The sequence below is a fragment of the Diabrotica virgifera genome, chromosome 9 (assembly GCF_917563875.1).
Source record: "Diabrotica virgifera virgifera chromosome 9, PGI_DIABVI_V3a".
NCBI lineage: Eukaryota > Metazoa > Arthropoda > Insecta > Coleoptera > Chrysomelidae > Diabrotica > Diabrotica virgifera.
The window spans coordinates 46,744,407-46,768,680 of NC_065451.1; positions in this window are offsets into that span (position 1 = coordinate 46,744,407).

Consider the following 24,274-nt stretch of genomic DNA (forward strand, 5'->3'; position numbering starts at 1 on the left):
TTCCTCTTCTACATGATCTGTAAATAGTTTTAATATGTATTTAGAATTAATTCAAAATTAATCGGTGATTTACAAATTGAGTTGCTAGGTATTCTCTGTCCTTTTATACGGAGTCGAAGCCTGGACAATCACGGGAGTATCTGAAGAAAGACTTGCCATTTCTGAGATGTGGTGTTATCGAATAATGTAAAAAATATCATGGAAACAACACTTAACAAACACGGAAACATTAAGAAAGATGAAAAAGGCAAAAGAAATACTTAACACTATGAAGGAAAGAAAAATGAGCTAAAATAAATATACATTCTTTTCTTCTTCATCAGACTCCCCTCGAGACTCAGATTCTTCTACCTGATCTGTCAATAGTTGTAGTATGTATTTAGAATTAATGAAAAATTAATTAGTGATTAATTGATTGAGTTGCTACGTATTCTTACTTATATAACCAATGCTTAATACTTTTCCTTATATAACCAATCACATCATGTTTTTTATTTCTTAGTATATGACCAAAGTAGCTCATGTTTCTTTCCTTCATAGTGTTGAGTATTTCTTTTGCCTTTTTCATCTTTCTTAATATTTCCGTGTTTGTTACGTGTGTCCCTGATATATTTAACATTATTCGATAACTCCACATCTCAACAACGGCAAGTCTTTCTTCAGATGAGCCCGTGATTGTCCAGGCTTCGACTCCGTATAAAAGGACGGAGAATACGTAGCAACTCAACTAAGTAATCACTAATTAATTTTTAATTAATTCTAAATACATATTACAACTATTTACAGATCGTGTAGAAGAGGAATCTGACTCTCGAGGGGAGTCTGACGAAGAAGAAAAGAATGAATATTTAAGCTCAGATGAGGAGTTTGAAGAAGAAGTACAAGATTCGGACACACAATTAATTTAGTTTATAGTTTTATACTTTTCTACCTATATATTTATAATAATAAATTTGTCTTTTTCTATCATATTTGCAAAATCGATTGTATAGTACGTATTATTTTTCTTTAATTAAGAAAAAGTTACTTAAAAACTATAAAATATTTATATTATATATTTATGTTATATATTATATAATAATTACTCTAACGTTTCGATGACAACAACATGGATATCGCCAGCTCACGTGATTTTTCTCGAGCGAACGGACTCGCTCAGTTACAACAGAGGACGCAAACAGCTATCGGTATACGCTCTTTCTCACACTGCTGCTTACTTATAGCGGTTTTCATTTATATACACGCGTAATTTGTTTAATCACATGGCAATTCAAAAATTTCACCAAAAAAAACTTGTCTTTTTTAGAATATTTCTTTTTAAAATTAAAAAATACCCTGTCAAAATAACAATCACACCTCTCTGTCCGGAAGGAATGAACATAGCTATGCATGTATAGTTGTATATTTTATACTCGTTAATAGTATGTACAGATTCAGATGAAATCTTCTGAAGTTCAGATGCACCCTTTGAAAATAATCCTGGTGCGCCCATGGAAGTATCTTGCCGAGTTAAAATCGCCCTCAAATCGCCTGGTCTGTTTATTTTCTTTATATTTGAATATTTAAATTTACTTTCAAGTCATATTAATGATATTTTTTGTAATAAAAATTTTTACCCTTTTTTTAATTTGGGGGTATTTTTGGGGAAAATAACAGCTACCCTCAAGCCAGACCGGCATTTTTGTATTAAGCTATCATGGAAGAGTCACCTGAAAAATTTTCAGGTTGCCTAAAATACATACTCAAAAATGTCTCACAGCTCTATGACCGTTGAGCATGGCTAAAGTGGAACTGAACGGGCCATGTGGTCAGAATGAACGATGGGCGGTCGACACAAAAACTTTAAGTGTGAAGGCCACGATCAGACAGAAGAAGCGGAGGGAGAAAACCTAAGACAACGACAAAAGAATCTCTGGAAATTGACTGCCGATAGCTGAAGACCGACAGAACTGGAAGAAATTGGGGAAGGCCTATGTTCAAATTTTGACGCACAAGGCTGGATTTTGATGATGAAGATGTCACAAAAAATGTTCGGGAAAATACTAATAATGTACTGTTAAATAATTTTTATAGGGAGAATTTAGAGAATTAATTTTATGTCAAAGACCACGAGATCGTAAATTTTCATCGCCCTGTATACATCCAAAATTTGTAAATAATATGATTTAGCCGTAAGCAGCGTTTCGTGGAAAGAGAAAAATGTTAGTGATAAAGATTCTACGTACGGATTTATGCAATTAAAACAATGAACTAAATTACGGTCGTTTTTAGAAAGTTAATGTGAGGCTTTTGAATAGACAATAGAATGTTTCTAAATGGTTTCATAGAAAGAAAACGACGATAAACAATTTGTTTAGTTTTAGAATATAGGGTGTATCTAGGATGTAAGAAAACATTTAATTTTAATATCTCCTGGAAATTTGACAAGACAGAAAATTTGTATAAAACACTATTTGTTCTTAGGAAATAGGGATGTAATGTGTAGAGAGAATGCTTGTGATTGGCGAAGAGATTGATGGAGGCAGAACAGAGTGGTTGAGTCTCAGATTGATAAGGGAAAAAGTTTTTATTTTGTTATTAAGATCGGAAGGGAGCAGTCCAGTTTGAAAAATAGTAATTTTGTGTAAAGTGGTGAATTTGGTGGCCGTGTAAGCAGATTCCTGTTGAGACGAAATCGTGATCGAGTCGAGAAGTGCAATCTCCTCCTGTTCGAATAGATTCCAGTTTCTGTCTGTAACGAGTAGCCGGCTTGTATCAATTTTGCACAAGATATCGAGCTGAGAGGAAAAATCTTGGAATTATAAAGATTGATATTGTTTGTATCGAGTCGGAGACTAAATAGAGGAAAGATTTCGAGCAAGTGCTGTTTTTTGTTTGTGAAACAGTTTGGAAGAGGAAAACCGTAGCAGCATCCGAGGAACACGTGTGGGAGAACCGAGGACAACACAATTCATGAGAAGAAGTAAAGAAGTTTAGTCAGGTTATTTGTGAAAAGGAGAGAGTTGTTGTATATTACATACCATATTTGTTTTTGAAGTTATACTTCTTTACGCGCGATTTGAGGATGAATTTTAATAGGATTAAAACCTTTGATCCCGGCGCAGTCGCATTACAACTTTGTTCTGACTGGATGTTCAAATGACATGACAAAAATTATCCAATATGGCAGCTGTGGCACAGCTGTGGGACTGTGGTTTGGTTATGTATGGTTGTTGCGTTTTAAAATTTGGAGGAAGAGAAACAACAAACAAAAAGTTAGTTAATGGTTATACTGCCTTTTTAAATAGTTTTCATATTATATTTTTGGACTTATTAACATAGAAGGGATGATTGTTGCATGCCAATGTGAAAGCCCATTAAACTGTGACTAGTATGAGTGCCGCAAAATTCCTGATAAAAAAACCTATTAGCTCGAAGGCGTAGAGAACTGTGGATAACAACAATCAACCGGGACGATCTACGGTCTCGCTTATTCAAAGCTAAAGAATCTTACACTGGTAAGTGTTTTAAAAATAGTTGATCAAATTTTGTAATGATATTTGAACATAGTCACTTTGCGCGATGCAAGTGATTGCGAAATTTATTAGTCGTTATACGGGCTCTGATTGGGTGTTGAAATGATCTGTCAATAATAAATAATTGTTCAATATGAAGGTAAACAAATGTATAATATATTAGTTTTATTGTTTTGAGTACAGAAACAAAAAAGTTTATAATTGTAGTGATTTTTAAATAGTTTTTAAAGCAACAGGTACGTAATAATTGTAAATGTATCATAGGTACCTACCTATTTGAACCTACCAAAATACATAGTATGTAATACTTTTATTTACATAATTTGATTACCATCAAAATTTCTATCAATATTCACCTAATTAATTGGTTTCTTACTCTATGTTTTGTTGTATTTTTTCAATTCTAAATCATTTCAATTCAAAATCAAAATAATTTGATTTACATAATTCAAAAATATCAAAAGTTTAATCCGTTTAGTTAGTCGATCTTCGCACATAATGACACACTGTCTCCGTGGCGAAATTTAATGCGAGTGAACCCCAATACAACGCCAATACCAGCCGCGCTGGTAAGTTGGTTCGAATCCCAATAGAAACTTTTATTTTTTTATTTTTTTTTATACATTTTATGATTGTAAGTATATTTATTACATAATTTTATTTTAAGAAAATACGTATTTAGTTAAAAAAAATTTCCGACAATTAATGTTCAGAAATCATTTGTGGCATTATTAATGTGTTTTTGTGTGTTTTATTCTTTTAATTTTTGGTACTGTTTTAATAAAAATATTTGAGAAGTCGTAAGTATAAATTAGTTTAATATTTAAATAAAATATAAATAAAAAGTATATTAATTTCGTTTATAATCATATAATCATATAATAGAAGTATAACTTCTTACGTGCGTACAAAGTATACACACATTCTTTTTTTTGGTCAATTTACCAGTTTTATATCATAATTTATTCATTCATAAATTCATAGAAGATATAAGTAATCTATTTAAAAGGTGAAAATTAAATTTTTGTTTAATAATAAGAACATTCTACCGAATCATTTAAATTAAATTATATAAAAAAAGAGATAGTAGAATTAAACATTATCTTTATTAGATAAGAAATTATTACAAGAGAATAAAGTTTTAGCATACATTTTGAATGTTATATTTAAGGTGTAGAATATAAATAATAGTACATTGTTTACCGGGTAGGAAAAGCTTAACATTTCTGGACGACTGTGAAGATTGCTAAGTCGAGGCGCAAGCCGAGACTTAGCAACACAGAGTCCAGGAATGTGGCTTTTCCTACGAGGTAAACATACTATTTTTCCGCAAATCGTTTAAAATTCGACAGATATTGATTGATTTAAAAAAAAAACGCGATAATTTTATTCCCAAATAAATGGTGCTTTGAAATTCCTAATAAAATTACTTGGGTTACTATGGAAACGTATTGAGGTTGAATTGTCAAACTTGACGCTTATAAATTTAATCGCTGGTGTTCTCGAAAGTAAAATGATAAGTGATGATGAAATTTCCATTCCTGGGACTCCTCCAGAGCTGGTTGAGGCAGTGAATACTGCTTCATTAGAATTATTGCCAAAGAAATCAAGAGAAAAGTACGAAAATGCATACAGACGTTTTATGGATTATCGCATGAGTAAAAATACGAGTTCTTTCTCAGAAAATGTTGTAATGGCATACTTCCTAGACCTTTGTTTAAAGATGAAATCTTCAACATTATGGGCCAATTATTCAATGCTGAAGTCAACCCTTGCACTTAAACACAATGTAGATATATCTACATACTCAAAACTTCGTTCTTTATTGAAACGGCAAGCTCAAGGTTATAGGGCAAAGAAATCTAAGATTTTAACGAAGGAAGAAATTGAAAAATTTATCCAGGAAGCTCCAGATAAAGAAAATTTAATGATTAAGGTAATTTACAAGGTTTTAATAGCAATGTGTTTTCTATCATTTATGTAGAACACTAACAACTGTACGGAAATATCATTTCCTTACAGTAAGGAAATGACATTTCCTTACAGTAAGGAAGTCCTGACTTTTTCTTCAAGAAATTTTGACAGGAATGTCAAAATTTCCTGGCGATTTGCGGAAAACAATATTTGTAGAATTTACATGATTTTGAGTATATTTATTTTCCCTGTTTTGTACTGGATAAAATAAGCAACGAGAAATACTAGAAGCCACAAACTAAAGGTGATACATTAGAATCAATTAGCACTAAGAATATTTTATTGGAAAGTTTTATTAAATTTTGGTTTTGTTTTCATGAGTAGCAATTAAAATAATTAATTAAGTAATTGAAATAATAAGATGCTGATCGATCTCAAAACAGAAAGAAAATACAGAGCATAATAATACGTATTTCCGAAATTATTTTTAACTCATCATATATGCATAATTTTGTTTAACATATCTAATAAAAATTCAAATTACTGTTGTTCCGTAAAAAGAAAATGAACTTTATCCAAGAAATACATGTCGTAGCCCGTAGGAAAAATAAATATAGACTTATTAAAAAAAGCAAACGAACGGTATAACAGGCAGCAAAGATTGTTTACAATTCGCATTTTTATGCCAAAAAGATGCTGCTACGATACAATCTCATCAAAAAGTAAAAGAGAAAATTGTTCGTTACTTCAGACAAATGAGACATTTTATGTTTTGTGTACGGCTGAAAGCTTGGCCCGAATATGTAGCAAACATATTCAATTACAGTTGATAGTGACATGTATACACTTTCATATATTTTTATTAAGGCCAATAAGGTGAGACATAAAAAAGTATTATTTGTCGTTTTGTTTCGCCCGTTCTTTTGGGCGAATACTCCAGTCAGTGAGAGCAAAAACAGGATAGTAAAGGCAGAAACTGTGCCAGATGAGATGGATATCTGGCATACAGTTTTACATGTAAGTGGTTATATTTATCGCACGCAGTGCTATACCATCCCACCCGATGCAGCTCGACGTAAATATAACCACTTACATGTACAACCAAGAAAACCATTGGTTCAGAAAAAATAGAAAAAGGAAGAACCCTAAGACTGGCCACATGGAACGTGAAGAGTTTGTATCAACTAGGTAAGCTCGATAACCTAACAGGTGAAATGGATCGCCTTAAGATAAATATATTCGGTATCAGCGATGTTCAATGGCCGGATTCAGGAAAACTAACCACAAACAACGGCATGATGTATTATGTTGGTAACAATGATCCAATCTGTCGTTGGTTTTACCCCCTACTCAGAAAGATTGATGATGATTCAGTTACAAACATTCTCTAAAAAGATAAACGTTGTCCAAATATATGCACCTACTGCCGACAAAGATGAGGTCGAGATAGAAAGGTTCTACATGCAATTGAACGAAATCATAAGATCCACAAAAAAAGATGACATATTGTTGGTGATGGGAGATTTCAACGCCAAGACTGGAAAAGGAAAAGTGGATGGATGTGTGGGAGAATTTGGCTTGGGAGAAAGAAATGAAAGGGGGGACAGACTTGTCGAATTCTGCCAAAGCGAGGAGATGGTAGTAATGAATACCTTATTTAAATTACCTAAAAGAAAACTTTATACCTGGATATCACCGGCGGATTCGGAAGATCACATTGTAAGAAACCAGATAGATTACATTTTAATCAATTCCAGATATAAAAACACTATAAAGTCTGTGAGAACATACCCCGGAGCTGACATAAATTCAGATCATAATCCATTAGTAGGCGTAATGAAGATAAAACTAAAAAAGATCCAAAAACAAACAAATATACAACGATTTGATGTCTCAAATATAAAAGAAGAACCTGTACGTCAGAGGCTAAAAGCATAAATAAATGATAACTTAAAGAAAATCAAACAAGAAGTGATAAAGACAACAGATATAAATGACAAATGGAACGTGATACAAGAAACGTTAGTAGAGGCAGGAAAGAAGATATTATCCACAAAAATAATAAAAAAACAGAGATGGATGACTTCAGAAATCCTAGAGCTAATGGAGGAAAGAAGGAAACATAAAGGTAGGAGTAAGGCAAAATACAAGGAAATCCAGAGATTAATAGGAAAGAAAATAAAAGAGGCCAAATCCACCTGGCTGGCAAATCAATGTAGTGAAATAGAAGAATATTCTAAAAAGTATGATAGCTTTAACATGCACAAGAAAATTAAGGAAATCACAAATACACAGCGAAAAAAGAGAAATGGCCTTCTTAAAGACATAAATGGAAAAATTATTATAGAAGTCAAAGAGAAATTAAAAAAGTGAAAGACATAAGTAGATAACCAAAGTTACTACGACTACAGAGATAGGGAAATCAATGTGTTAGAGAGAGAAGTACCTTTCCAATGAGTAAGAGTGAGATAGATGCTGACGTCACAAGGAATCTTCCATAATGGAATCTTCCATAGTTATTTTCCGCTAGATGGCGCCACCAATCCGCCATTTTTATTCCATTTCAGTATTTTTAATTAAATTCGCCATTTTTAGTCCATTTTTCCTTGACATTAGGGCACTAAAGCATATCTCCGTTGTTATTAGTCCGATCGTGACATGTGAGGTATCATAGGAAAGGGGAGGGGGTAACGAATACGATAACACAAAAAACAAAGATGGCGGCATAGCCAAAACGGCACTAAAGCATATCTCCGTTGTTATTGGTCCGATCGTGACATGTGAGGTATCATAGGAAAGGGGAGGGGGTAACGAATACGTTAACACAAAAAACAAAGATGGCGGCATAGCCAAAACGGCACTAAAGCATATCTCCGTTGTTATTGGTCCGACGTGTGAGGTATTGGAAAGGGGGGTGTTGGATCGTGACGTACAAAGGGATCGTTGGAAAGGGGCACGTTGCATATACTATATTTTATCTACGACCATAACATAATATGTTATTTAAACCAAGTCACGTGCAGAAATCTAAGCATTACGAGTTGCATACTATATTTTATCTACGACCGTAACATATTCGGCATTTTTATTCCAATTCGCCATTTTTATTCAAATTCGCCATTTTTATTCAAATTCACCATTTTTAACCCAATTTTCCTTGACATTACATCGAAGAAATCTACCATAGTTTACCTATTAGCCGCTGGATGATGCCATTTTTAGTCCATTTTTATTCAAATTCGCCATTTTTATCCAATTTTCCTTGACATTACGTCGAAGAAATCTACCATAATTCAGCTATTATCCGATAGTTGGCGCTATACATCTCGTTAGCATTGGTCTGATTGGAGATTGTGGTACGTTAAAGGTGTGGGTAGTAACGAATATGTTATTTAATACATAAACTATCCGTTGCAAGCTGCATACTATATTTTATCTACGACCATAACATAATATGTTATTTAAACCAATCACGTGCAGAAATCTAAGCATTACGAGTTGCATACTATATTTTATGTACGACCGTAACGTAATTTATGTTTAAGCGGTGGTAGCATTACAGTGCCTAAACGGCTTAACGTAGAGAGGCATAGACGTAAGGAGAGAAATGGACAATAAAGGTTGTAGGTATGCCTAAATGGCTTAACGTAGAGAGGCATAGACAATAAAAGTTGTAGGTCTGTAGTGCCTAAACGGCTTAACGTAGAGAGGCATAGACGTAAGCAGAGACATGGGCAATAAAGGTTGTAGGCATGCCTAAATGGCTTAACGTAGAGAGGCATAGAACATAAAAGTTGTAGGTATGTAGTGTCCACCGGTATGGGCGCACAAAAAAAATTTCCCTAGATCTACTGACAAACTGGGCATTTCGCAACATCTGGCAACAGCGCCTCCCATAAGAGCCTGTGTATTAGAGTTAGATAGAAAATCAATTTTTCCCCAGATGCTGGGGAAATTTAAAAAAAAAATTTAAGGTCCATTCTGCTCATTTTTGTCTCGTTTTGTGGTGGAGGCCCGACTTGTACGTCACGATTGGGTCAATAAAATCGAAGATATAACTAATGCCCATTTGGTTGTATCCTGAAAATACGTAACTAAAGCCCCTGATAACGTATAAGATATAATAGAAGCATTCTTTTGATATGTCCAATCCATCCCTCTCTGAGAGATATGCGAGGCATCATGTGATTTAACAAATTGAATAATATAGAAAAATTAAACATAACATCATGAAATAAAGGCATTAGATGCAAATGATTTAACCAACAGACACAGAAAAATCAAATACAGCATCATGTAAAAGGACCTTAGTTACGTATCTTCGGTCCTATTGGTCCAATAGTGACATACGAGTTCTCAAATGATTTAACCAATAGAGTACAGTGACAAAAAATAAAATACATCATGTCAAAAGGCCTTAGATATGTATTTTCGGTCCAATCGTAACTTACAGTACCTCAACCAATAGAATACGGCATAAAAATCAAGTACATCAGCATGTCAAAAAGGCTTTAGTTACGTATTTTCACAATACAGCCAAAAGGGCATTAGTTATACATCTTCGGCCGTATTGACCCAATCGTGACGTCCAACCAATAAAATACAATGGCATAAAAATCAAATACATCAGCATGTCAAAAAGGCTTTAGTATTTTCGTTTCTACTGAGAAACATCCAAATCTTTCGTATACTATTATACACGCAGGCGTTCTTTCATTATGTCCAATCTAGTAAACCTCTTATTTTTAACGTGCAACTCTCAATATTTACATTATCTCTCCCTAGAAAATGTCAGTGTATGGAGCACAAATATATGCAAACCACCAATTGCCAAATCTATCATTATATTGCTAATACCTACAATACATATCAGATAAATTCTTTCTGTAAGTCCAGACCACCTATATTTCCCACATTATTTTCAAACCAGATTTAGAGAAATCGAACTCCTATTGGTCCAATGAAAAAATTCAACACGTTAAAAGGATCTTAGTTACATATTTTCAGTCCTATTGGTCCACATGATTATTTAACAGAATAAAATGACACAGAAAAATGAAATTTTCCTCCCCGTAGATCTGCTAATATGGGAAAAATATTATATTAGAAACTTTATTTAATTTTTGTTTAATAGCTAAATGATATATGGAAAAATATTAGAAACTTTGCTTAATTGCAAAGCAATTAGAATGTAATTTAAAAAAATTCTTCACACTAATTGATGGAGAAAATACAATAATTAAAGACCCATCAATATAATTACTGGACTTTGATATAAAAACGAGAAAATCACTGAAAATATTATTACATTAGAGTTTTCAAGACAGCTAAGTACATTTGGTATATTGCAGTAGATATAGAAGTAAGTACTATTTTTACTTTATTCTGATATTTTATTTATATTCGCACCTTGTTATATGTCATTTTTTCGATAAAATTAAACTAAAATAATTTTGTGACCTTTTTTTCTCTTAAATACATGATTTTTCTGTTTTATTTTTTAGTAGTTCTCGATATTTTTTCGTTTCGTGACTATGTAGTTTTATTGCTCTTTGTACATTATTGCCTCTTTTTTGTAAACACACTGCTTCTCCATTCGTCTGGCGTTTGTCCAACTTCCATAATTCTAATAAATTAACCTGTTAGTAAATTTGTTTCTGTCTTTATCAGAAATATCATCTGACAGCTTTTCCATTCTTTATTTTTTGAAGTGCTTCGAAGAGAGTGAAACTGTGTAGAGCAAAAATAAATTATGTGTCTTTTTTCTTCTGTTTTGTCCAGTACCCCGTAGCGTTGCATCAGATTAGAATCTCACATTTTCAAGTATTTTATTTATACAAATTAGATCTATCTTTGCTTATAGTCGTACTTTGTGTATATGTAATTTTCTCAATGAAATTACTCTAATTAAACTAAAAGTAAAATTTTGCAACTTTTTCTTCTATTAGAGACCCTACTTTTAGATATATTTTTTGTTTTTGTTCTATTCAGAGTCTCGTAGCGGGTTTAAATCTCACACAAGAGGTACATTTTTTTCTCGATTTTTCCGAAGAGAGTCAAGTTGTGTATAACAAGTTATTATTGTTTTAGATGGATCTAGCAAAAATAAATGCCGTCTCTTCTATTGCAGAGAAAAAAACAAAACAAATAAAAAAAGTGAGTGATTTAACTCCTAATACACCATTTAAAGTAGTAGCAGCCAAGCTGGTCAAGGGAAAGTTCAAAAAACAAATTTTGCTGGAACTAGAGGAGAACGTTGTGTTCCTGCCAGATAGAGTAACAGAAGTGTATACTCCATTCATCACCGAATTTATAAGCAAAAAGTACTCAATAGTGTTTCGAGAACTCATCGATATTGGGTTCCACCACCCAGCGACAACATTTGAAATAATTGAAGACTAGATCTTAGAATAATATACTCAGTTAGTTCACCTCACTCTTCAATGTGAGTTCTCAAGATAGTGGTTATAGTTCATCAAGTTCTATTGTGGTATTCGATGATTCATCAAGTAAAATTAATTATGGTACCGAACTAGACCAAGTTTTAACAAAATTCGAAGAAGCTGTGAAGAATGAACCATACTACTTGTTAGAAGCCTCCTTTCCACTAGATAGTTACATAATTAAAGTTGGTCTATCTCCAGCTAGACAGTTTACGGCATCCGTCATTTTATGTCAACATGCCCTAAAAGAAGAATTATTCTACGGTCGAAGAATTAGTATAGACAAATTTGAGTGGAGTAACATAATTAACCTGTTTTCACAAAAGATGAATGATTTTTTCTATGTAGACGAGTTTGATCCTGTCGAGTTTCAGTGTGGAGACTACTGCAAGATACGACAATTGGTATTGGATTCAATCAAATTCCTTGTTATTGAAAAACATGGTGTGGAATACTATTTAGATGAAAATGATGTTACGCAAATTCTACAAGTACACCACAGTATAGTGACTCATCGCATATCGTTGTTGGAAAATTTAAACTTTCATGCATATTATACAAATGTTATATATTTTTTGCAACAGAATTTTTGTACCGATACTAGTTTATATGGCCCGTTTGAAGCTATGACTGCGTTTTGTGAAATTTCTCCAGCAGATACTTTGTTAAGCCATGCTATGAGAGAATATGTATATTATTATAAAATTAAAGTTGTAAATGACTTGAATAACTTTATTTGTTAATAAATATTATGTATGTAACACTTGTGTTTTATTTTTATGTTCGAATACACCTTTGGTTTGTGCTTTTAATCTTGTATTCTTTTAAGCAATTTTCAAAATCTTCAAATGCGATTATATTTTTGACTACAATAATATTTTACACCTTTTGCTTTTTTGATTATATAGGGGAGTGCATTTAGATTTTCACTTTGGAAAAAATCAAACAAGAAAAAACTTTTTGTAATTTCATTAAGAAATGTTCAATAAACAACATACCAAAAAGTTCTACCCGAGAAGTGGGTGCTTCATTTTTTATTAAACAAATGAACAGCAAAGTTAGATGTTTTTTATATAAATCCGAAAATATAATTTTTAGAAAAAAACTGACTTGATCATTGAAAAATTCAGAAAATGTTACAAAAAAACCTTATATAAAGATTTTTCTAAAATTAAATCTCTAGCTTCTGTAATTTTTCATTTATAACGCTAAAGTCCCCCTTCTTACACACATTGGAGCACTGTAAACTAGGGTTGGAAGAAGTGCACGGTTGAGTTTTTGTAATGTAATTCCTAAAACTAATGGATCAAAAGAAATTTTACAAATTGGACATGAAAGAAGATAAAATGGTTGCAATAAAAAGAAATAAAATGTATGGACATAAGTACGGTGTGGGCGGAAATTGAGCCTTACATGAATTTTGTTTAAAAATGATATAAAAATGTGTAACTAATACAATTTTACTTATAAAACTCTCAAATCTGCACAACTTACCTCTCAATCATCTTACTAAACGATGTTTCATTCAAAAAAAATCTCGAAAATTTAACTCAAATAATACGATGTCTCAAAAAATGTAATTTTTGAAAACTTCGTAATTTTATAGAATTCCCACCATTTTAAGACGGTATTACTCAAGTTTGAATAAATCTAATACAATTTTTTGATATTGTTTTAAAGCTTAGGATGTAATCTTTAAAAAACATTGAATTATTTTAGTTTAATAATAAAATAAACAATTTCTTTTTGAGCAAACTAAGAAAGATAACAAAAATGTAATACAAAACCGAAAATTACCAGCTGCACAATGTATATACAGAGTCATCAAAACTTTTTTTCTGTAAAACTTACCTAAAATACGTTTAATAATAAGCATCAACAGTAATAAATGTTCAACAAAAATTTTTTTTTAGTTTTTATACAGTATGTCTGCGTAACTTGGAACCTATTGATAACTTTTTTAATATCAGTTCTACGAAAAAAGTTATTGTTTATAAAATACTCTGCATCGTATATAACATCAGATGCAACCATCAAATATCAAATTTTGTTAATTTTGTAAGAGGTATGTCAAAAAAATATGAATTTCACTCAAGAGTAAAGTACCTTTATATTTCACAACATCGAAAATTTTTATAAAGAAAAGTTGTTTGTAATTAAAAACTATGGTCCAATATGTAATTATATTCTTCTAATCGAAAATTTGTTTTTTTAAATACTGTTTCAAATTAATTATACCCAACATCATTAAATTTTCACTTATTATTTATGATAACTGTTTTGTTATTAATTTTATGAAGAAAGCTATTCGTGCATGGTGCATGGTCTAACACTTAATATGCAAATATATAATATTATATTTTATCAATATTATACGAGGTATGTAAAAAAATTATATTTCGCGCAATAAATATGTACCTTTATAGTTCACAATATTTCGATTAGAAGAGTGTAATTGCATATTGACTCATCCTTTTTAATTCTGAACAACTTTCCATAATAACAATTTTCAGTATTATGAAAAATATAGGTATTTTACTCCTAACTGAAATTTTTATTTATTGACATATCTTGTACAAAATTGATATTTTATGAATGCATTTAAAATTTTAGAATATGCAGAACTTTTTACTAAGAATAACTTTTTTATTTATGATCCCATTGCAACAATTTTTGAAAAGGTAGAAGCACAATTTTCACATCATTACGAGTAAGGCTGAATTTAATTAAGAGCGAACCAAACGATTCATATTAAGAGCAAAAAATACATATTTTCTTCATCAATAGAAAAAATATTAAGATAATTATTTGTTAACGTTTTAAAGCGGTCCTTTTTGAATATAGATATACATAGGTTTATCAAAGCTCTCAAAAATAAATTAATGTAGGAATAAATACATTTTGTAAAGAAATTATGATTTTACAACTATTTTTTAAGTTATCCACCATTTTGGATCTGTCATTTTATAATTTAAATTATTAAAATTTGATTCAGGTTCCGTAACCTCTCAAAAATATCCACATATATTTAAACAAACACGTTTTATAAAAAAATTCGGATTTTACAACTACTTTTAAGGATTTTAGGAAAAAATCCGCCATTTTGAATCCGTCCTTTTTTAATTTGCAAATTGTAATGTCAGATTCGGGTTCAGCATAATCAAAACTAAAATAAAAACATTTTTTATCAAAATAAAATGTTGAATTCACCCATATTCTTAACACTATTTATACAAAACAATTGTTATTGTTTAAACAATTAATAAACAATTAGCGGCGAAATTTGTGAGTAGAACTTTTTACCTTAGTGTAAATTGGTCTTCTAATACTAAAATAATATAAAAGATAATAGAGTAAAGCAATACAGGAGACTTAAAAAAGTGTTAAAATCTCATGATACAAAAAAGAAAATTTCTCGAGTGTGAATTTAAAAATGGAGTTACTACAAAAAAGAAGATGGTACATACCTTTGAATATTAAAAAATATTTGAAAAATTTTAATTTTTTTGTAGTTTGTGTAGTTAATACTAAAAATTAGTAAGGAAATAAAAATGATTATAAATTTAAAAAAATCTTCGACGTTTGTTCTTAGAGCATGTGAAATATTAATAATTACCAAAAATTACGGTACCTTTAAATATTAAAAGTATTTGAAAAATTTTAATTTTTTGTAGATTGTGTAGTTAATACTAAAAGTTAGTATGGAAATAAAAATAAATATCAATTAAAAAAATCTTCAGCGTTTGTTCTTATTAGGGCGTAGTTCGAGTATGCCCGAACTTTCCCGATTCTCAATATTAGCTGTGAGTTTTGGTATAGGACACCCATATAAAAAGCTTGGAAAACGGAAAGTTTACCTTGGGCAGATGACTTATTCAAAAATACTGTTATTAAGAGTGTGAGCTTTGGTATAGGACACCCATATAAAAAGCATGTAAAACGGAAAGTTTACCTTGGACAAGTGACGCCGTCACTTGTCCAAGGTAAACTTTCCGTTTTACATGCTTTTTATATGGGTGTCCTATACCAAAGCTCACACTCTTAATAACAGTATTTTTGAATAAGTCATCTGCCCAAGGTAAACTTTCCGTTTTCCAAGCTTTTTATATGGGTGTCCTATACCAAAACTCACAGCTAATATTGAGAATCGGGAAAGTTCGGGCATACTCGAACTACGCCCTAATAAGAACAAACGCTGAAGATTTTTTTAATTGATATTTATTTTTATTTCCATACTAACTTTTAGTATTAACTACACAATCTACAAAAAATTAAAATTTTAAAAATTTTCAAATACTTTTAATATTTCAAGGTACCGTAATTTTTTGGTAATTATTAATGTTTCACATGCTCTAAGAACAAACGTCGAAGATTTTTTTTAATTTATAATCATTTTTATTTCCTTACTAATTTTTAGTATTAACTACACAATCTAAAAAAAAATTAAAATTTTTCAAATATTTTTTAATATTCAAAGGTATGTACCATCTTCTTTTTTGTAGTAACTCCATTTTTACATTCACACTCGAGACATATTCTTTTTTGTATCATGAGATTTTAACACTTTTTTAAGTCTCCTGTATTGCTTTACTCTTTACTCTATTATCTTTTATAATATTTTAGTATTAGAAGACCAATTTACACTAAGGTAAAAAGTTCTACTCACAAATTTCGCCGCTAATTGTTTATTAATTGTTTAGACAATAACAATTGTTTTGTATAAATAGTGTTAAGAATATGGGTGAATTCAACATTTTATTTTGATAAAAATGTTTTTATTTCAGTTTTGATTATGCTGAAACCGAATCTGACATTACAATTTGCAAATTAAAAAAGGGCGGATTCAAAATGGCGGATTTTTTCCTAAAATCCTTAAAAAGTAGTTGTAAAATCCGAATTTTTTTATAAAACGTGTTTGTTTAAATATATGTGGGATATTTTTGAGAGGTTACGGAACCTGAATCAAATTTTAAGAATTTAAATTATAAAATGACAGATCCAAAATGGTGGATAACTTAAAAAATAGTTGTAAAATCATAATTTCTTTACAAAATGTATTTATTTCTACATATATTTATTTTTGAGAGCTTTGATAAACCTATGTATATATATATATTCAAAAAGGACCGCTTTAAAACGTTAACAAATTATTATCTTAATATTTTTTCTATTGATGAACAAAATATGTATTTTTTGCTCTTAATATGAATCGTTTGGTTCGCTCTTAATTAAATTCGGCCTTACTCGTAATGATGTGAAAATTGTGCTTCTACCTTTTCAAAAATTGTTGCAATGGGATCATAAATAAAAAAGTTATTCTTAGTAAAAAGCTCTGCATATTCTAAAACTTTAAATGCAATCATAAAATATCAATTTTGTACAAGATATGTCAATAAATAAAAATTTCAGTTAGGAGTAAAATACCTATATTTTTCATAATACTGAAAATTGTTATTATCGAAAGTTGTTCAGAATTAAAAACGATGTGTCAATATGCAATTACACTCTTCTAATCGAAATATTGTGAACTATAAAAGTCCATATTTATGCGAAATATAATTTTTTTACATACCTCGTATAATATTGATAAAATATAATATTTTATATTTGCATATTAAGTGTTAGACCATGCACAACTATTTATGACGAATAACTTTCTTCATAAAATTAATAATAAAACAGTTATCATAAACAATAAGTGAAAATTTAATGATGTTGGGTATAATTAATTTGAAACAATATTTAAAAAAACAAATTTTCGATTAGAAGAATATAATTACATATTGGACCATAGTTTTTAATTACAAACAACTTTTCTTTATAAAAATTTTCGATATTGTGAAATATAAAAGTACTTTACTCTTGAGTGAAATTCATATATTTTTGACATACCTCGTACAAAATTAACAAAATTTGATATTTGATGGTTGCATCTTATGTTATATACGATGCAGAGTATTTTATAAAGAATAACTTTTTTCGTAAAACTGATATTAAAAAAGTTATCAATAGGTTCCAAGTTACGCAGACATATTGTATAAAAACTAAAAAAAAAATTTTGTTGTTGAACATTTATTACTGTTGATGCTTATTATTAAATGTATTTTAGGTAAGTTTTGCAGAAAAAAGTTTTGATCACTCTGTATATACATTTTTCAGCTGGTAATTTTCGGTTTTTGTATTACATTTTTGTTATCTTTCTTAGTTTTCTCAAAAAGAAATTGTTTATTTTATTTTTAAACTAAAATAATTCAATGTTTTTAAAGATTACATCCTAAGCTTTAAAACAATATCAAAAAATTGTATTAGATTTATTCAAACTTGAGTAATACCGTCTTAAAATGGTGGGAATTCTATAAAACTATGAAGTTTTCAAAAATTACATTTTTTGAGACATCGTATTATTTGAATTAAATTCTTGAGATTTTTTTTGAATGAAACATCGTTTAGTAAGGTGATTGAGAGGTAAGCTGTGCAAATTTGAGAGTTTTATAAGTAAAATTGTATTAGTTACACATTTTTATATCATTTTTAAACAAAATTCACTTTAATTTTATATCTTGTATCTTTTCTTCCATGCACAAATGTATCATGTCAGAAGTTTTAATACGATTCTGATATATTTGCTTTTTGTTATTTTGGTGAATTCTTTATATAATACCTATGTATTTGTTGTATCGATAGTTTTGCTTGTAAGATGTTTATTTCGTATCTCATGCACTCTGATATTCGTAATTTACCTCTTAGTTCTATTATGTATTGTTTATTTAATTCGATATTTCTTTTTTTGTAAGATTTTAATGATACGGTGAAACAGTAAATTTTTCCAATAAATCTGGGTGAATTAGTTTTTTTTTTGGCTATATAGTGTAACAACCTAGACATCTTTTTTTCCAGCAGTAATGATATTTTATTTCAATATTTCCATTGTCACTACGATGAGAGTCGTAGGTAATCATTTAACTTTAGAAAATATTTATCCTGAATAAGATTCAAATTTACATGTCTATCAAGTTTGTTTTGTTTAGGCAAGCAGGCACTAATTCGTAAAATTATTTTTCCACTTGATTTAATTCCAAAGCATAAACATTCACTGATACACTATTTACTATTTCAAACTTTGAGTTATGACTTAAAGGTATTGGAGCTTCCAAGTCCTTGGTTTTCAAAACAGGATATGGATATGACGATATAAGTTCTTTATTTATTTTAGCTGGATAAAGAGAGTAGTCCTGTCGCCAGGGGGGGTACAACGGCCTCCTTAATTCAGATGGACTTACCCAAGTTTTCTTTATGTATTTTGACCCGTAGAACACGAATTTTTTGGGTAACAGTCGATCCGGATGTCGATAAGATTGTTATAAACAAAGAACTTGAGGAATCACATAACAGCGATTTTTCGCAAAACAAAACATGTTTTTGTATTCTTTGGGTCATTCTAAGCAAAAAATTATTTTACAAGTTTTTTGGTAGGATGCATAGTTTTCGGCATAAACGGGGTTGAACTTTCAAAAAATCGAAAAATTGCAATTTTTGAACCCGAATAACTTTTGATTGAAAAATAAAATAGTGTGATGGTACACGACAACCCTCACGGAATTTTCCTAATTTATTTGTTATAAGAATAAGGTCAATATTATAGTTGCAATTTGTATAATTTATTACGATAGTAGCAAAGTTCAAAGTATTCAACTCATTCGCAAGACTGCAAACACAGCACACGTCATTATTGAAATACGTATAGCATAACCATATATGGTAATACATATGGGCATTGTTTTTAATATAATAAGATATAAGTGGGAAGGTCGAGTACCTGAGACATTCATTGTTGTATCAGTGTGTTCGCTGAACTCTGCTGGCGCGTGGTCAGGGGATATAGTTACCGAGATATGGGTCACCTTGACCTATCCTAACTATAATGTCGGTCGACGTAGTTGTAACTGTACCTTTAACCTTGTAAGAATAAAGATATGTAAAAAGTTTAAGTTTGTTTGTTCGGGAGTGTCTTCGTCCAGCAACCCCCAACATCACATGGCGACCCGTGCCTTAAGTTAAAGAATGGAGTTTTCTGGTTCGCATATAGATTGAGGTATGCAGCTCTACACGTAAGATGGGAAACAACCAGAATAAAGAAAAAGAGGAACAGATCTTCATAAACCAAGCAGGCAACAGCGGAGGTGTGACAGCTGAAACCGGCGAAAACGAGAAGCTATCAATCCCGGGAGTTTTGGGAATTGTATCGTTCAGCCTGGCCATAATCATCGTCGGATGGCTACTGTATCGACGATGGAAGAAGCAGCTTCGACGCCACATCCGACAGGAAGTATCTAAATCAATGGAGATGCTGAGGTTAGACGCCCAGAATCCAGGACCAAATGCATAGACACATGAACCCATATTCGTGAGTAATTTTTCTTTTTAATACAATACAGTTTAACTGCTTATGAAGTAAGTTTGATGACTATTTTTTTTATTTTCATATTGAAATTTTGATTTTTTTTTTATTATATAATTACTCACTTACTTATTTACTGACACTTTAAATATTGACGGTTATCCAATATTATTGATCCTTTTATTTTACTTACATTTATGTTTTATTATATTATTTTATATGTTACATTTTGTTATATTTGATAAACTTAACGGCAATGATAAGCTTTACGAAGTAATTGAGACTTCGAGACACTAGGCCATATACTATTGAGTAACGTAGGCAGGCCAAGCCGAATTTATGTTCGAGGAAAGATTTCAACGTATTCTGGAAGATATAACTATATTAAATAGGAATCTCACAAAAGACACTATAGAACGAAGGAAAAATAAGCTAATCACAGATAAATGGGTGGAAAAACTCAGGACTATCACAGAACAGTTTAGGACGGTGCATAAAATATACAAAGGTGACAGCTGTAAGGCAGCAGAAGACAAATTCATTGCAGATATTATTGCAAAAATTGGAGAAAAGATCGGAAAAGTCCAAACAGAACTACGGAAAAGACAAGTTGAACATAACAACGACAAGATGGGAGAGAAATTCGAACTGAAAACAGCAGGGAACCTGATCCCTCACATAGGAAACACCGAAGAATCAATTAGAGCATTCATAGACGCAATTGAACTGTACGATGAATTTTTAGATGATGAAGGAAAACCGCAACTAACAAAGTACCTGTTGAAGGTGAAACTAACGCAAGCAGCAAAATTACGACTGAAGACCACTTACAACTCAAACGCGGCACTAATAACCGATATTAAAGAAAAGTTTCTAGTAAAACAATCTATCCCTGTTCTGTCAGCGGAGATCAACTCAGCGAAACAAGAGAATAGGTCAATAGAAAAATTTGGAAGAAGTTTAGAGGAGCTCATGGCTAAATTAACAATAGCACAAGCAGAGGGAAACAGAGATGCAGAAGAAGTGCTGGCCAAAGTAAACGAAAAAATTGCAATAAGCGTGTTTACTAACGGTTTAAAAAATGACAAGATAAAGACAATTTTGAAAGCCAAGAACTTTAGCACTTTAGCGGAAGCGATAACAAGCGCAAAGAACGAAGAATCGCTAACTCGAACGGAAACTGCAGGAATGTACCACATGAATAAAACATATAGAGGCGGAAGAAGAAATACAACAAACGGATACAAAAATAGTTTTGACAGGAGAAAAGAAGGTAACAAGACATATAATAATAGAAATACAAATGGAAACGAAGTAAGACAATATCATAACAGAGGTAGGTCTCAAAGAAACAGAGGAGCAGGACATGGTCATCGAGGGAGAAATAATAATTGGTCGCAAGGTAGAAACCCCAGCAACAGAAATTCACCAGGAGCATATTTCGCAACAGAGGAGCAGCCCCGCCAAGAGCAACCACACACAAGCACAATACAAGAAGTAGATTTTTTTCGTGGCCCATCAAATGGAGGCAGATAATTCCACAGCAAGTGGATTAAATTATATTAATGTTTATTACAGAGGAAAACGCAAAAAACTATTAATTGACACTGGCGCAACAGTCAGCGTTTTATTTGAAGAATGTTTAGATAAAAACTACACCGACATAAACAAAACCCGACGTATTAGCTTGCGAGGTGTTACCGGAAAAACTATATATACAAGGGGAACCTTATTGTGTGACCTTGAAATATTAGATAACTCAGAGAAGATAACGTTGACACAGGAATTTGCAGTTATGAAGAGTTTCACAAATAAAGTCGATGGGGTTATTGGTAGCGATTTTTTATACCAATATTTTGCTACAATAGATTACGAATCCTTAAAATTATCGTTACATGTAGAAGGAATGAGAAGAGATTTTAAAATGCTATCTATGGGAGAAATTTATACGATAATAATACCTAGGAGATGTGAAAAATTATTTTTTTTCGAGATCGGGACACACTACGGAGATTTTGTAACTATACCACAGGAGATAGCGGAAGGAATTTTCTCGGCAGGAACAGTCTCAAAACCAGTCGACGGAAAAATACCAATAAGGATATTAAATATCAATGATAGAGAAATAATTGTTAAGAATTTTAGACCGAAGGTCGAAAGATTAGACAAGTTCGACGTTTTCCACATGGGAGAATCAAAACAATCGGTGAGTCGTGCCGAAAGACTTTTGAATATAATAAACACAAAAAATTTATCGCTAGAGGAAAAAAGAGCAATAGAAAAAATATGTGTAAAATATTCCGATGTGTTTTTCTTAGAAAACGATCCATGCACAACGACGGACGTATACAAAGCAAAAATAAAATTGCAAAAAGGAGTATCACCTGCTTATACAAAACCGTATAGATTACCACACGGACAAAAAACGGAAATAAATAGACAAGTAGACAAAATGTTAAAAGACGGGATTATTGAAAATGCAATATCAGAATTCTCATCTCCACTACTTATAGTGCCAAAGAAAAACGATGAAAATGGAAACAAGAAATGGAGAGTTGTGATAGATTACAGACAACTAAACAACAAAATTGAGAATGACAGATTTCCATTACCATGCATAGAAGAAATCCTAGACGCTTTATCAGGAGCAACATATTTTTCACATTTAGATTTATACCAAGGATATTACCAAATAGAACTCGATTCTAAGTCCAGACCGTACACAGCATTCGCAACCGATAGAGGTCAATATCAAATGACACGACTTCCGATGGGGTTAAAGACAAGCCCACGATGTTTCTCACGAGCCATGACTATGGCAATGTCAGGTTTAAATTATGAAAACATGTTTATATATCTTGATGATTTGATAGTCTTTGGCAACAGTCTACAACAGCATAATCAGAATTTAGTGAAGGTATTAGAGAGACTAAGGAAAGTAAATCTGAAATTAAATCCAATTAAATGCGAGTTTATGAAAAAAGAACTATTATATTTAGGACACAAGATTTCGAATAAAGGTGTAGCACCAGATCCGGAAAAGATCACCGCATTGGAACAATATCCAATACCACAAAATGCAAAAGAAGCAAAAAGATTCGTAGCCTTTGCAAATTATTACAGAAAACATATCAATCATTTTGCAGAAATAGCCGCACCTCTAAATAGACTATCAAGGAAAAATGTAAAATTTGAGTGGACAACAGAATGCCAAAAAGCTTTTGAAAGCCTCAAGACGTCATTATCAAACCCCCCCGTAATGGAATTCCCAGATTTATCGGAGGAGAACACGTTTGTTCTACGGACAGATGCATCTGGCATCGCACTAGGAGCAACTTTGTCAAACGGGAATGACAAACCGGTAGCATATGCCAGTAGAACACTTAATAAAGCGGAAATGAATTATCCTACGATAGAAAAAGAATTACTGGCAATAGTATGGAGCATTGCTAAATGGAGACATTACCTTCTACAGAAAGAATTTATTATTTTGACAGACCACCGACCATTGGTGTACCTATTTGGTATGACAAACCCTTCCAGCAGATTAACCAAATTTAGATTGAAGTTAGAAGAATACGACTTTACAATTAAATACGTGAAAGGAGCTGAAAATGTAACAGCTGACGCCTTATCACGAATAGAAGAGTAGATAAGTAAGGCCGGTTCCCGCTCACCGTGGGAAAAAAGTGAGCCAGAATCGGTATGCCGGTTCCCGCTCACCGTGGGAAAAAGTGAGCCAGAATCGGTATGCCGGTTCCCGCTCACCGTGGGAAAAAAGTGAGCCAGAATCGGTATGCCGGTTCCCGCTCACCGTGGGAAAAAGTGAGCCAGAATCGGTATGCCGGTTCCCGCTCACCGTGGGAAAAAGTGAGCCAGAATCGGTATGCCGATTCCCGCTCACCGTGGGAAAAGTGAGCCAGAATCGGTATGCCGATTCCCGCTCACCGTGGGAAAAGTGAGCCAGAATCGGTATGCCGATTCCCGCTCACCGTGGGAAAAAA